Here is a 13,123-nt window from a genome sequence, read left to right on the forward strand (position 1 = left end):
TGTGCTTATTTGGAATATTCAGAGCTCGGCCCTTTGCAGTACTCAAAGAAACTCAGTGTAACTGTAGAGATAATAAATCTGTTCATCTGCTGAACGGAGGGAGAGGGACAAGTCACACAGTGGAAGTGGTGCTGACTTCATCGCATGTGGGTCTCTGCTGGGAGATTCTGCCCCACAAAGCGAAGCCCGTAGGATCTTGTAACACTGTGACTGATGGGTGAATGGCATCAGTGACAAGCAACTCCCATTCCCCCTGGGGCCAATGTGGCGCAAAGTGAATGGATAGGAGTGGTAGGGAATAGATCGCCTTTGAACCTAAAAAGAATAATTCCCCCTTCTTCCAGTCCTGCTCTTTACTCCCGCTCTCTCTCTTAGTTCGTGCCATTCTTCTTTCACTTTTTTCCTTTCTCTGCGGTGATTTTTTTGTCCTTCTGAGCTTTGTGGCTGACGATGATGACCTGGGGAAGAGTAGAATGTGAATAAAGTTGCAGTCATTTCAAAGAAGCGATGTGTCACTCAGCTCTTGTCTGACTTTATGATGTCAGAAAATTTTTTTTAGCTTTAAATAACACGGCACTGACGTTGTCCTGCAATTATTGCATAACCCTAAATGAACGTAACTCGTTTGTTTTGGATAAATGTAACTCTGAAAATAGACTAATGATCCAGGGGCATTTTTGTGAACAAATTTCAAGAAAAGATTTCATGATGTGACATTTTCACATGCCCTCAGGAGCGCCGAATGCTTTTAATCACGAGCAGCAGTTTTTGAACAGGTTACAATCAAATTTGTTCCTTTTTGTGTTGCACTTTAAGGCAGCTAGTCACTAACTAAAGTTTGATGGATTGCTCTCCTCTGGTTACCCGCACGGCAACGACTGCTGCTGTCTGTGAGGAGATTGTTTGCTTTTCTGTGGCCAGCTTTTGTCAAACATCCTCTTCCATTTCAGTTTCTTGAAATGTTAAGTGTTCCTTTTCACCGCTGTCCATCACCACCCAGCAAATCCAAACAGGGAGCGAGCTCCTCTTCTGTCATGCAGGGAGAAATTGAGACAAAGGAGAAGAGGGAAGAATGGACTGGCTTGGTGTGATGACAGTGCTTTGTTTGAATCCACAATATCGTTGCTGGCTGCTTTAAGTCAACATGTGAAGGTGTTTTTTTAATTTTTTATTATATACTGCATGTAAGAGTCCTTTTTAATGGGTTGGTATACTAACTGACATACAGTAAACTCCTATAAGTAGTATAGTCTTTATATTTATCACATGAATATGAGCGTTATAAACACTGGCCTGACTCCTAATGTAAGTAGACAGCTGAATAGTACTTTATCCTGGTGAGAGGACCTTTGCCTTGGTAAATCTCCTTGTCACTGCGCAGCTGCTGACTATCTGCTCTCATTGGGCGCAGCCCCACAAACTGCCGAATCCAGTCTGTTGACCTTTCACTTCTTTTCTCTAACACAGCTGTAGGCTTTGAACTTTAGATCTGCTCCACATCCCCCCGTTTGGCTGCAAAACTGGCCCATCTGAAATCAAATCGCATGTCTGTTCTTCACAGGTCCCCCCTCAGATACAGAGCATTTGCTTTTTGGCTTCTGGGAATCTGAAGCTTTTCTTCTTGAGCCAAAAGAGCTTTGACTATTACATATTTTTACTCGGTCAGGCCTGTAGCAGCTCTATGCCATCTGAAGTGATACTGAATAGGCTCCAGCTTCAGCACATGGTGAGAGCAACCAGCTCTTATGTCTTGCCTGCCTGCCATCTGGAAAATTACAGCTTTAAGTAGGCCCTTTCAGTAATTACCCTGCCAACTCTGAAGAAGGGCTCCGAACACACCGTGATGAAATCTACATGACTGATCGAGTGAGGCCATAGCAACTGAGAGTATAGTCCAAGAAATTAAATATCTGCTTTTGCGTTTCTTTTTATTTGTTTATGTGGAAATGCTACATGCTCAAAACCTGCTCTTGTTTTTTAAGAAATGGCTACTTCTGAACACTGACATTGCTTATGATCTCTACTACAGTCTTAGTTGTATTTCTCTAAACATGGGTGAAGGTCTCGAACTCACCACAAAACCTTTAAGTTTTGTTCTTTTATTAACGAGTAAGTCAAGTTCTCTGACACTGGAAATCCTTTATATCAAATGATATTTGATATAAATCTAAAGTGTGTTAATAATATTATAATATCAGACTGAATCTCTAAAATACATTATTTTTGTCTGAGAATAACTGGCTGCTAGCCTATAAGCATGCTGGTTTCAAGAAGAGGAGGTTTTATAATCTACTTTGCAAAAATAAGAGCTTTTTTTTAGGGATCCTGGGGGAAAATGGTAAACTATATTCAAACTATAACTATAGCATTAGCCAGAATAAACATGGAGCGTATCAGTGTCAAAAGTCACTCAGTGTTTAAATATAAGTTTAAATATGTACGTTTACATATATTCGTGAATGTCTTGGTAATTTTAGGGCTTTTAACAATTTCTTAGAATTTAAAATGAATCTTTGAAAAACAAGAATTAGGGTGAACAAAGTTTGAATTTATTTGGATTTTTATCCACACAGTCAAAATTATACATGAACTCACTTAAATCTTTTAGTAATGAGACCCAAGCTGATATTACAGAGGAAATTGGTTATGATATTCAAGAACAATCCAAGAACCACAACGGCTCAAGTTTATGATGAACGGGAAACTGCCAGAACACCAGCATCAATGTCCACAGCCTGCAATTACTGTAATATTTATGCTCATGATGAGTGTATGCAAACTTCTGACCACAACTGTAAATACAATAGCAAAATACTGTTGGAAATCACTGGACATCCTGTCGCCCCTGTCTGTTTGCTACTGGTTTTAACACTTAAAGGTCTGACTTTTACAACAATCATTAAATTGCCTCCATTTCTACAACAATACTCTATACTCTGCTCCTAAATTATGTCTACACCACCACACACATCCTTACTCCTCTTCCACTGGCAGGTAGTTACCTTCATAAAATATTTATCAGAGTAGTCTCCTTCATGTTCACAAATTGTTGCAACTCACTCGCTCTCAGGCTCCATAAATGCTTTACAATACTCGTACATCATAATCGACACCTGTGCGCTCAGCAGATTTTAGCAATACTATGAACTATTCTAACACGTGATGACTCACACAGTGAAACAATGTAGTGAAGTGCTGAGAGTAAAACTGTTCTGCTTGCAGAAATGTCATATCTGGTGATCACTAAAACTTATTTAAGCAGTCACTGTTCAAACTGGGGAGTGGAAATTTCAAATTTAAGGATTAGGATTTTTAGAGAGTTGGCTTTAAGATTTGTATTTATTTAGTTATTCTTTCAGATGGGGGCTTCTGTATAGGATTACATTTTGGGTTAGGATCATGACTTCTTGCAGTCTCAGCTGGCTGGCAACTGCAGTTCATGAAACAAAGTCAGTCCCCATAGACACCCATGTTATGAAAAGTGCTGTTCACAACCTGATGCAAAAGAATATTTTGGACCTTGCGGATACTTTTCATAACAACTGCATGATTCTTTTTTAAATAACTCAAAAGTTAAGAGCCTGGCTGCTTTGATTAACAGTTGTGCTTACAGGGAGTTGTAATAGACTGATGTCTCATAGGCCTTGTAGTTGCTAATTTAGTCACACAGGCCTAGACACTCGTCAGCGATCCACTTACAACCACCAGTTCCTAGGGAAAAATGTGAACTGCTCAACTGATTGGCAAGCAGTTGCTGGCTGTTGCTTGGTGATTTTGGACACAAAGAAGTTTATGGTCCAATGCCAAAATCCTCTGTGGTTGGTTTTACTACCGCTTGGTGAGTAATTATGAAATTATGAAAAGTGCAACACAAACAAATGCCTATAAAGTAAATTTTTTGGCTTTTGAAAAATGTTGGTTGCAGTGGTAAAGCACAACTTTTACTTTGAAACCAAACATCTTTCTGGTTTGTGTCACACCTTTTTAAATTTCACAACAATCAGCATGTAGTTGATGAGTGTCTGCAGACAATGCAATGTCTTCTTTGCACTCAGCCAAAGCAATAACAAGGAGCTGCTGCACCCTTGTTGCGACCAGTTACACCTAGCAACTCCAGCAACAACTTGTACTTGTACAACTTGTAGGGGGAAAGGCACCTTTCCTAGCAACTGGAGGTTGCCAGGGAGTCCCTGACTGGTCTCTAAGCCTACCTCACTGATGCCTTGTGCTACTGAACTGGACCTCTTCTCCATTATTGTGGGGTTAATACCTTCTGGAGCATTTTAAAAGAAATATCTTAAAAATTGTCTGTTATTTAGCACCAATTAGCAGACATGTATGTGTCTCCCTTGAATCTGTTTGGTTTATGCCACATGCTAATCAAGCTAGTTAGGGCTAGATGGTAAACCTGTTGTACAAATATAGTAACTTTTCAGAAAGAAAAATAATATTCCTGTGGCCAAATCATTAAGACTTCAAAAGGAAAGCATCAAAGGGAATATACCCATACATATATCCACCTTTTGCATACAGTCTATAGTTTTAACATATCACACTCCAAAAGTCATGCCCAGGCTGGCCAATCCATTTTAAGGGTAGAGTGCTTTCAGTGTCATCTGCGAAATATTATCCTCATGTCTAACTATTAAAATATCTTGTCCCTTTCATGCCAGCAGGGTTTTGATCCCACCTTTAATCACTGACCATTATGAAGCCATGGTGCTAATGTGGTCAGATTGATAGCTTATACTCAATCCAATCTTAACTTGTAAACTTGTGCCTTAAAATTCAGTATACAGCCAAATGAGTAGTGTCTATTTTCTAATTATTGGAAGCTAAAAGTTTTCTTTAGTCATTTGCAGTTCAAGGGGGAAAACCAAGATGTGTAACATTTGTCCGACATATGCACCACATAAGTCTGAGTTCATTAAAATCACAGCCTCCACTCTTTGTAAGCAAGACAGCTTTATACTTGCCCTGAAATAGTTCCTGGGTGTGAAAATTTGTTTCCATAGCTTCCTTTCCGCAAGTTGATATGGAGTGCTGAAAAACCACGAGCACTCCCTTGGTTTGAACCGCTGCCTGGGCCTGACAAACCATGAATGTGATTTACATTGTCCCTCTTCCAAAATGTCATTTTCAATTTGAATCCTATCAAGGGCTAATCTGGAAACTGTTACTCAGTGTGTCTTGAATATAAATTGTTTGCAGCTGAGAGTCAAAAGTGGACCGGTGGTAGCAGAGGGGAGGGGGCAATACTGCAAAGTCTCTCCTGTGAAATGCCATGTTTAGGCTGATGCACAGGAAACAAGCTCTTACCAGCCAGGAAATGAAGTGGCAAGCACAGGCCGGCTTGTATTTCCCCTCCTGCTTTCAGATGGGCCTTGTTAGTGTGGAGACATCAGGGCTCCAGCTTTTTGTTCACATAGAGCTGCAGCGTTTTGAAGATGTTAAGTGTTTGTGATGGCTGAGTGGTATGTTGCTACAAGGTCTTGAGTTTCTCAGACCTCCAGAACCACTCCCCAGCTGCCCCCATCCCCCATCCCCTGCCTCTACGCTCCCTCTGTCTTTATGGTTGAGATGAGTGATGTGAAAGAGCTGAAACACACTTATGTGTAAGCAAAAGATAAAATCTCTGTGCGATACGTTGTAACAGTGAAATTTGTGGCTGTACTAAAGCTTGTGCTGTTGTTTCTCTTTTCCCATGCCATAATAAATAACAAAAAGGATTTGTGAGTTCCACTTTAGATGAGTATTGATAAAATACTCATTAATAAAATCAATACTCCTGACAAAACACATCTGTTCTTTAGACTCCCTCCCTGCTCACTTGAAATACTCCAATAATGGCTGACTTGCATGAACAGCCTAAAAACCAAAATTGTCATCCACACATTTTCTAAAGATGAAAACTGGTGTTACACTGAAACAGACAAAGTATGTTTTGTGTTTCATGTTCACTCAAAGGGATGGATAAGCCTCACATCTGCCAGCGTTTTTCCACAAGTTCAGGCTGAACCTGTAGACTGTAAGAATCTGAAACGCTGACGTCAGATCAAACCAAACAGAAGCAATTAGACAGAGAATGGTCCCTTCATCTGAAAATGAAGAATCACATCAAAAAATGTCAGGTTAAAAATCCCACAAGTGTGATACAAAACATGTGAGTTCTCTTAGCTCTCTTAAAAAAAAATCAATCAACTCTGGAGAATAAAGTCAGGACATTTTCCAACCTTAATTTTGACACAAAGCACACAGCAGCTTCACATGGAGTCAGACTACTGGAAACAGCGGTCTTAGAGACAGCGCAGGATGGGCAGAGTGCACTGGAAACGCGAGACCTCCCCGCTCTCCATGAATCCACTGGACAGTTAAATGCACTGTTCTCACACGGGTGCAATCTGACATCACGCAGACTTTTTTTTTTTTTTTACGAGGTAACCGAGTTTAAAAACTGTTTAATGTCTGATTACACTGGAACACTTGCACGTCTGGCGGGTGAGGTTCAAGGCTGCAGTGCACGTATGAAAACAGCTCGGGTAAAAGTTAAACATTGTAGGTATTTTTTTTGATCAGCTCTGGTCTTTTGTTTTTCAATTCACACAGAATTCTGATTATTAGCTATACTATGGTATCAACGCCAGGATGTTCAGGAGTAGCCAACCTTTTAGTACCATTTTAGTTGGAGGCAGGATGACAGGTGACCGAGGCTCACGTAGAAACAGATTTCCTGTTTGCATTCACATGTTCCAAGGTCAGAGCTGGCTTCATGCCCACACAAACCCGCCGCTGCTTCTCTAAAAGGACCACCTAAGTGTGAAGGCCTGTCACGACGGTGGTGAGTAGTGATTCATAGCCTAGAACTCAGGGCTAAGCTGAAGTCAGTATAAACAATTATAGCTGAGAGAGATGTATGCTGAGTGTGTTTGTGAGTCAGAGAGTGGTGAAAAGAGAGAAAAGAGAAATACTGCTTTCTGACTGAGCTGGGACTCAGTGTACACATTTGCCTGGATTATACCTTCTTCTCACAGGGGAACAGTGATGATTCACTGTTCGGAGAGTCTAAGCTGCTCTCTTCGGCACTCACGTATGAACGGTCATAGAACACATAATGATCATGGTGCGTTAAAGGGCTGCAGTTAATGTCATAGAGCCTAAACACTGCAGTAGCATTGTGACTACCAGACACACAACAGACTTTTTCCTTATAATTTCCACCTTTTAAACAGCCTCTGAGTTTTCTGTATATACAGTCAGTTACATAAAGGTAGCGAGGGAAAAACAAACATCTCTCTGGCCTTGTAGAAGAATAAAACGATTGCCTGTAGGAGTACGAACAGAAGTAACTCCCTGTGTTATGAGGTTATTCAAGTTTGAACAGTATATTGATGTATAGCCAAGGCCTGTGTTTATACATAATGTTGTTCACAAGACTAGCGGAAAGTTTAGAGGTGAATAAAATTGTCTTACCTCAGAGACAGCTCACACCTGTAGACACACGAGGCACTTCTTTGCTGGCAGTGATGTTGTGTGTGGATATACATGTGATTGAGCGTTTATTACCCAAGTATCATACAGACCACCTGGACTTATTTTGTAACTGTCACCGTAAGATTAGAAAACAATTCTTATATTTCTGGAACCATTTGAATTTTCTCTCCCTGTGAATGCTTTGTGCTACCATGAGTTTTTCTATCGGAAAACATTTGCATTTCACCTCAAGCACAAACGGTAACAAAGTTGCAGTCATTTAAAGAGCGCTTGTAAAATGGGCCATGAGCCTCGTGGCAAAATTAACTACATTTTTTTAATAGCGTTCTGGTGTTTAAACTAAATTCACATTTGTATATACGCTTTCATTTACAGGGTGGCACAGTGATCCAGTGGTGAGCAATGTTGCCTCACAGTTAATACTGACTATTTTCTGTGTGGCCAACACATAAACAACACATAAACTATAAATAATTTTGGGACATTAAAGCAAATTAACGCTGTTTCTATATTATCATGTGGATTTTAGTATCTGAAGGCAGGTGTCTGACATGGGGTTCAAAACCAAAGCTGACTTTCTTTGCTCTTTCTCATGAATATGGAGTATTTCTTCTTATTTTTCTTTGACCTGTGAACACAGACACACTACTGGACTATTGCATTGAGCTAATTAGAATTTTGTGGTCTAAGAACACGGTCAATGAGAGACCACAAAACACATTTTCTGCCAAAACTCAATAATAACAAAATGATGTACTGATGACGTTTTATATTTGAAATAACAAATTTCAACAGAGACATCTCATATTTCACAAAAAGGCTTTTCTTCCCATAATTCACTCTGTAAGTCAGGAACAGAGGGAGAGAATTACATTATGTTTCACATTTGTTTGGATAAGAAATTATTGGTTGTTATATTTTTGGTGCTTTTAATTGACATTGAATTCATTTAAAGTCTTTGTTAAGTAGGAAGGGAAGGCTCAGGGTTGAGTAATCGGCGTCATGGGCTCATCCGATGAGAATAAGAATAAGCAGTCATCTAATAATTCACGGGGTTCTCATTTTATTCTCAAATCAATAATTCTCAATCAATAAAGCAAAGAAGGAAGGAAGGAAAGACACACATGGACTGCCAATGCTGAAAGAAAACAGAGATTTAAGTTACTAATTACCTTAAACAATACATAAAATACAAAACCTAAACAGAACCTCACCTCTGCTGCCGCCCCATGTGGGAGTGAAGAAAGAGTGAGCCAAAAGTAAATGCAGTCCTTATATAATGTGTGACAGGTGAGTGCAATTAAGGACCAGCACCACACCCAATCAAAGGTGAGAGAACTAAACAAGGTGCATCTGGTGAAGTGAGTGGGTGTGCTGGGATGTGCTAAAAGGTGGGTCTTTACAACAGTCTTGATTACACATAAAATATCAATCTGGATGGATGTATATCAGCTGTCACATGATTTGTTGATGGAGCCACACAGTAGCATGAGAAGCTCAGCTTTCTTCTCCAGCGCTGGTAACTACTTATCACAGGCAGACGTTGCATCACTTTTGCACTCCTCGTCTTATGGTTGTTTCCATCTGCCTGGAAAGAGGTTAGAAGTTGACTGGCAGAGGTCCTGTTCTTTAAGAGTTAGTGGCTCACTGCAAGGGGCTTGTTTCTATCAGGGGTGAAACAGCCGCCCGTCCATCATCCTGACAGAGCTGACAGCCATTCAGCCAAACCAGAGGAGTTTCTGCCAACAATCAAAGGGCTTTTCTTTGAAGGAATTCAGTTCTGGTCTGTCATCAGGGAGGGGCGTTCCCAGCTGTCAGCAGGCCAGGGGGACACTCTGGTTCCTCCTCTGCTTTCTTTTTTCCTCTCTGGTCAGATCCATGGATTGGTCACACGCTTCTCTCTCTCTCTCTCTCTCTCTCTCTCTCTCTCTCTCTCTCTCTCTCTCTCTCTCTCTCTCTCTCTCTCTCAGTGTGCCATCTACTTTATTTATGCAAGCAATTCAGCTCAGCTGTGTTGTGTGACATTGCACTGCTGTCTGCATTGTGGTAGTTTACTTGTACGCTTTCATTATTTTTGATTTCTCATTATACCACATGTATTTTTTAGTAACTACTCTCTCCAAGTACCCCGCAGAAATGTTAGTTTTCTTATTCACCACGTGAGGGAAGCAAAACCAAGGAAAACGCAAGGAAGTGCCATTGTTATCTGTAGTATTCAGATACCTGACACATTAATCCTGACTATAATAATGCAGTTATATAAATTTTTAACTTGATTTTAGGATATTTCCCACCAAGCATGAAACAACCTATTTTCATCTTGCTCAGATAACTTTTTTTCACTTTTTTTTTTTTTTTTTTTTTTTTTTTTACGTTTTCTTGCTTTTTCATCAGGTTGGATGAATGAAAACACCATTTTTTGGGCTGAAGCTATTAGTTTTATTATCATTTATTGTGACAGTTATTTTAAATAAATATTTAACTGTGCGGTATTTCAAACCCCATGAATATTGTAAAACTTAACAGTGGCTGTTTTCAAACACTAAGGAAATTAAAAAATCATCACATGCTGATATCAGCAGTGATGATTTCTATTTGATGCACAATTAATGCATGTTTGCTGAATAATACACAGTTGATTGACTGATAGATTACAATGGAGAAACATAACACCCTGACTTTAACGCCATTCAATGTTCTTTAGTATGTTTATAGTGTGTAGCTAAACTGTGGTTTATAGTGTTTCTATCTTAATATAATATGGTGTATATAGTACTTGTGTAATCTTTGCACTATATTTTCTTACCACATATTCTTTATTCTTCATGTGCATGTTTAAATGTTTGCATTTGCACCATTTTTTAAAAAATGTTTTGCATGTCAGGAGGTGCTAAAATAATTTCATTGTTTTGCTACCCTAGTTTGCAATGACAATAAAGCCACTCAATAAACCAATTAATAATAATTTGTAATCAAATCATTTGACAAATTTGACACACATGCACTAAATATCAACAAGCTGCTGTAACATTTATGTCTTTACTTGCGGCACAGTTTCAGAGTAGGGTACTCTCTGATGCTTCATTACATAACCAGTGAGCTGCCTGCGTGAATCAATTATTTATCTGCATGTTGTAACACTGAGGATACTTTGATTGTGACAGACACCAGCCAGACAAGGCAGATCAGTAAATGGCAGAAAAAGAAAGAAAAAAAACACAATTTCCACTGGATATGTGGCTATGCAATGTGACTGCAGAGGGAAAGAACCTTCAGGTAAAACATGTTTCTCCACCTAGACAGAAAGACAGCGAGGATGCTTGATTTTAAAAACAGCCCTTGGCAGTAGAGGAACCAGCACAAAATTATTTGTCTGCAGGTCTTTCCATATGGGATTTGTAATGAAGTGGTCAGAGAAGTACAGGCAAAAGAGAGAAGATATGTATTTCTCTTTGTGCTTTATGCCTCTGTCCTTTTTTATTTAACTCTCAATAAGGCAGGTAATACTGACTAAGTGGTTAAAAAGGTGCAGTGCATCTTGATTTACCTACCAGGATAATCAGACAGCATCCTTCTGTAAAACATATCTGTAAAACATAGCCTATAATGAAATGATTACAGGCTGTAAAGGCTCAAAGCTTATTTCTTTCTTTATTTTTTAAGATAGCTGTGACTTTCTCTCTGCATTCAGAGATGAAAAAACTGGCCTATTCATGTCCACAGTACAACACAAGGTAAAAACTCACCATGCTTCATTGTGAGACTGTGTCCTTCACTTCCTTTGTATATTTTCTCCTAAGTCACAGCTCTGCAAAACACTATGTGAGCTGAAGTAATAGTATATTAGTCTCCTGTCACTAAAGTTATTAAAATTCTTTGCTAGTTTCTTTTGAAAGCTACAATAGCCACACTTCAGCGTCTTAATGCGCACGCACAAACATAAAATTTGATCTATAATGGGTCCTCGGCTAACCAATGAAAAATCATTTATTCAGCCACCATATTTAGAGAATTTCATATATGGCGTCTGTTGGCAGATGGCGTAAATTGAATAGAATACCAGACATTTTTATGGGCTGACTTCATGTGTGTAAACAGTGCACAAGTATTTTACTAAAAGCAAGAATAATTTTGCAAATATGGCGGTGAAAAGCTTTACAACAACTACTAAATGGACCTTAAATTATGTTTTCATCCACACTTTATAATTCTACTTTTAGTGATATGAGATATTCTGACTTCCAAGCAGATTCTTAAAGTCGCCATGGAATAATGGGGAAGTAAATACACTAGCTTCTACTTTGTTGATTTACTTTTATACAGAAACTGTGCAATAGTCTTGAGTCACTGCTCATTTCTTTATCTTTTGCTTCCTGACTTTTTTGCAATATTTAAAGTGGTCAAGGAATTGTCTTTGTTGAATCAGTGTTGGGTCTACATTTAAAAGGCCACTTAGCAAATAAACAAGTTTAAATTGTATCTTTAGACAATTTATTACTAACAGCCTGTCAAGAAAACTCATGATTTGTTCTCATTTATTTAAATGAATCCATGAATAATTCCAAAGATAACACAGTTATAAACATAAAATAGTATTTCTGCACCAATAAGGTGAAAATCAATGGCAACAGGTCTTAGGATCAAATCATCATCTGTGGAGGCTCTGTCATGTTTTGGGGCTGCATTTCAGCCAGTGGTGTTAGCGATCTTGTCAAAATCAATGGACTCATAAATGTAGAAAAGTACCATTAGATGTCGATCCACCAGAGTACCATCTGAAAGCATCTGATTAGCCACAGCTTCATTTTTCAGCCACATAATGACCTCAAACCCATGACCAATGCAGTTAAAGCATGGATAGAACACACAGTGGAAACACTATCAGTTATGGAGCCTGGACCTCAGCATTGTTGAAGCAGTGTGGGATCATCTTGGCAGAAAACGGGACAAAAAGCAGCCAACATCCAAAGAAGAGCTTTGAATATCCTTCAAGAGGCCCAGAGAACTATTCCTGAAGACTAAAGAACATGTTTCGATAAATCACTGCACCTAATGTTCATTTTCCTAGAAAAATATATGGAAATGAGGAGTGGCTCAAGGTATGTACTGTAGTACTCTAAGTACAGTAAATGTAAATGTAAACAAATAGTGTTTTACAATCACTGAAGTGTTTTAATTTTTTCTTCCCCAAAGTTTCTTGTTTGCTGTGTTCAGACTTGATGTGGTGTTGAATATGTGATTATTGCAGCCATCACACTGATGCATGCCCAACAAGTGCCGTCTGCTTTAAAATTCATAATAGAGTTCCGGCATTGTATCATAAAAAAGATTTACACATAATCAAATAAACAATCATGAGGCAAACACAGCTATTTCTAGTACACCACCATTAGTAAGAGTGTGTATTAATATTTATAGTCTGCTTCACACTATTACATTTGCATGGCAATCTAGTTTCTAAAAATGGATAAAGGACATTTCCTCTAGATTTACAAAGCAGCAGTTGGAGCGATCTCATTACTGTGATAATGTTTACACACACTGTTTAAAACCTTCACTGTAACTCATTCTCAGAGGTTATTTCTTATTATGTGTTTTTATTTTTTGAGCTCTGGTTCATAAAAAATGACTC

This window comes from Neolamprologus brichardi, chromosome 11 (genome assembly GCF_056152115.1).
Source record: "Neolamprologus brichardi isolate AB-2024 chromosome 11, ASM5615211v1, whole genome shotgun sequence".
Taxonomy (NCBI): domain Eukaryota; kingdom Metazoa; phylum Chordata; class Actinopteri; order Cichliformes; family Cichlidae; genus Neolamprologus; species Neolamprologus brichardi.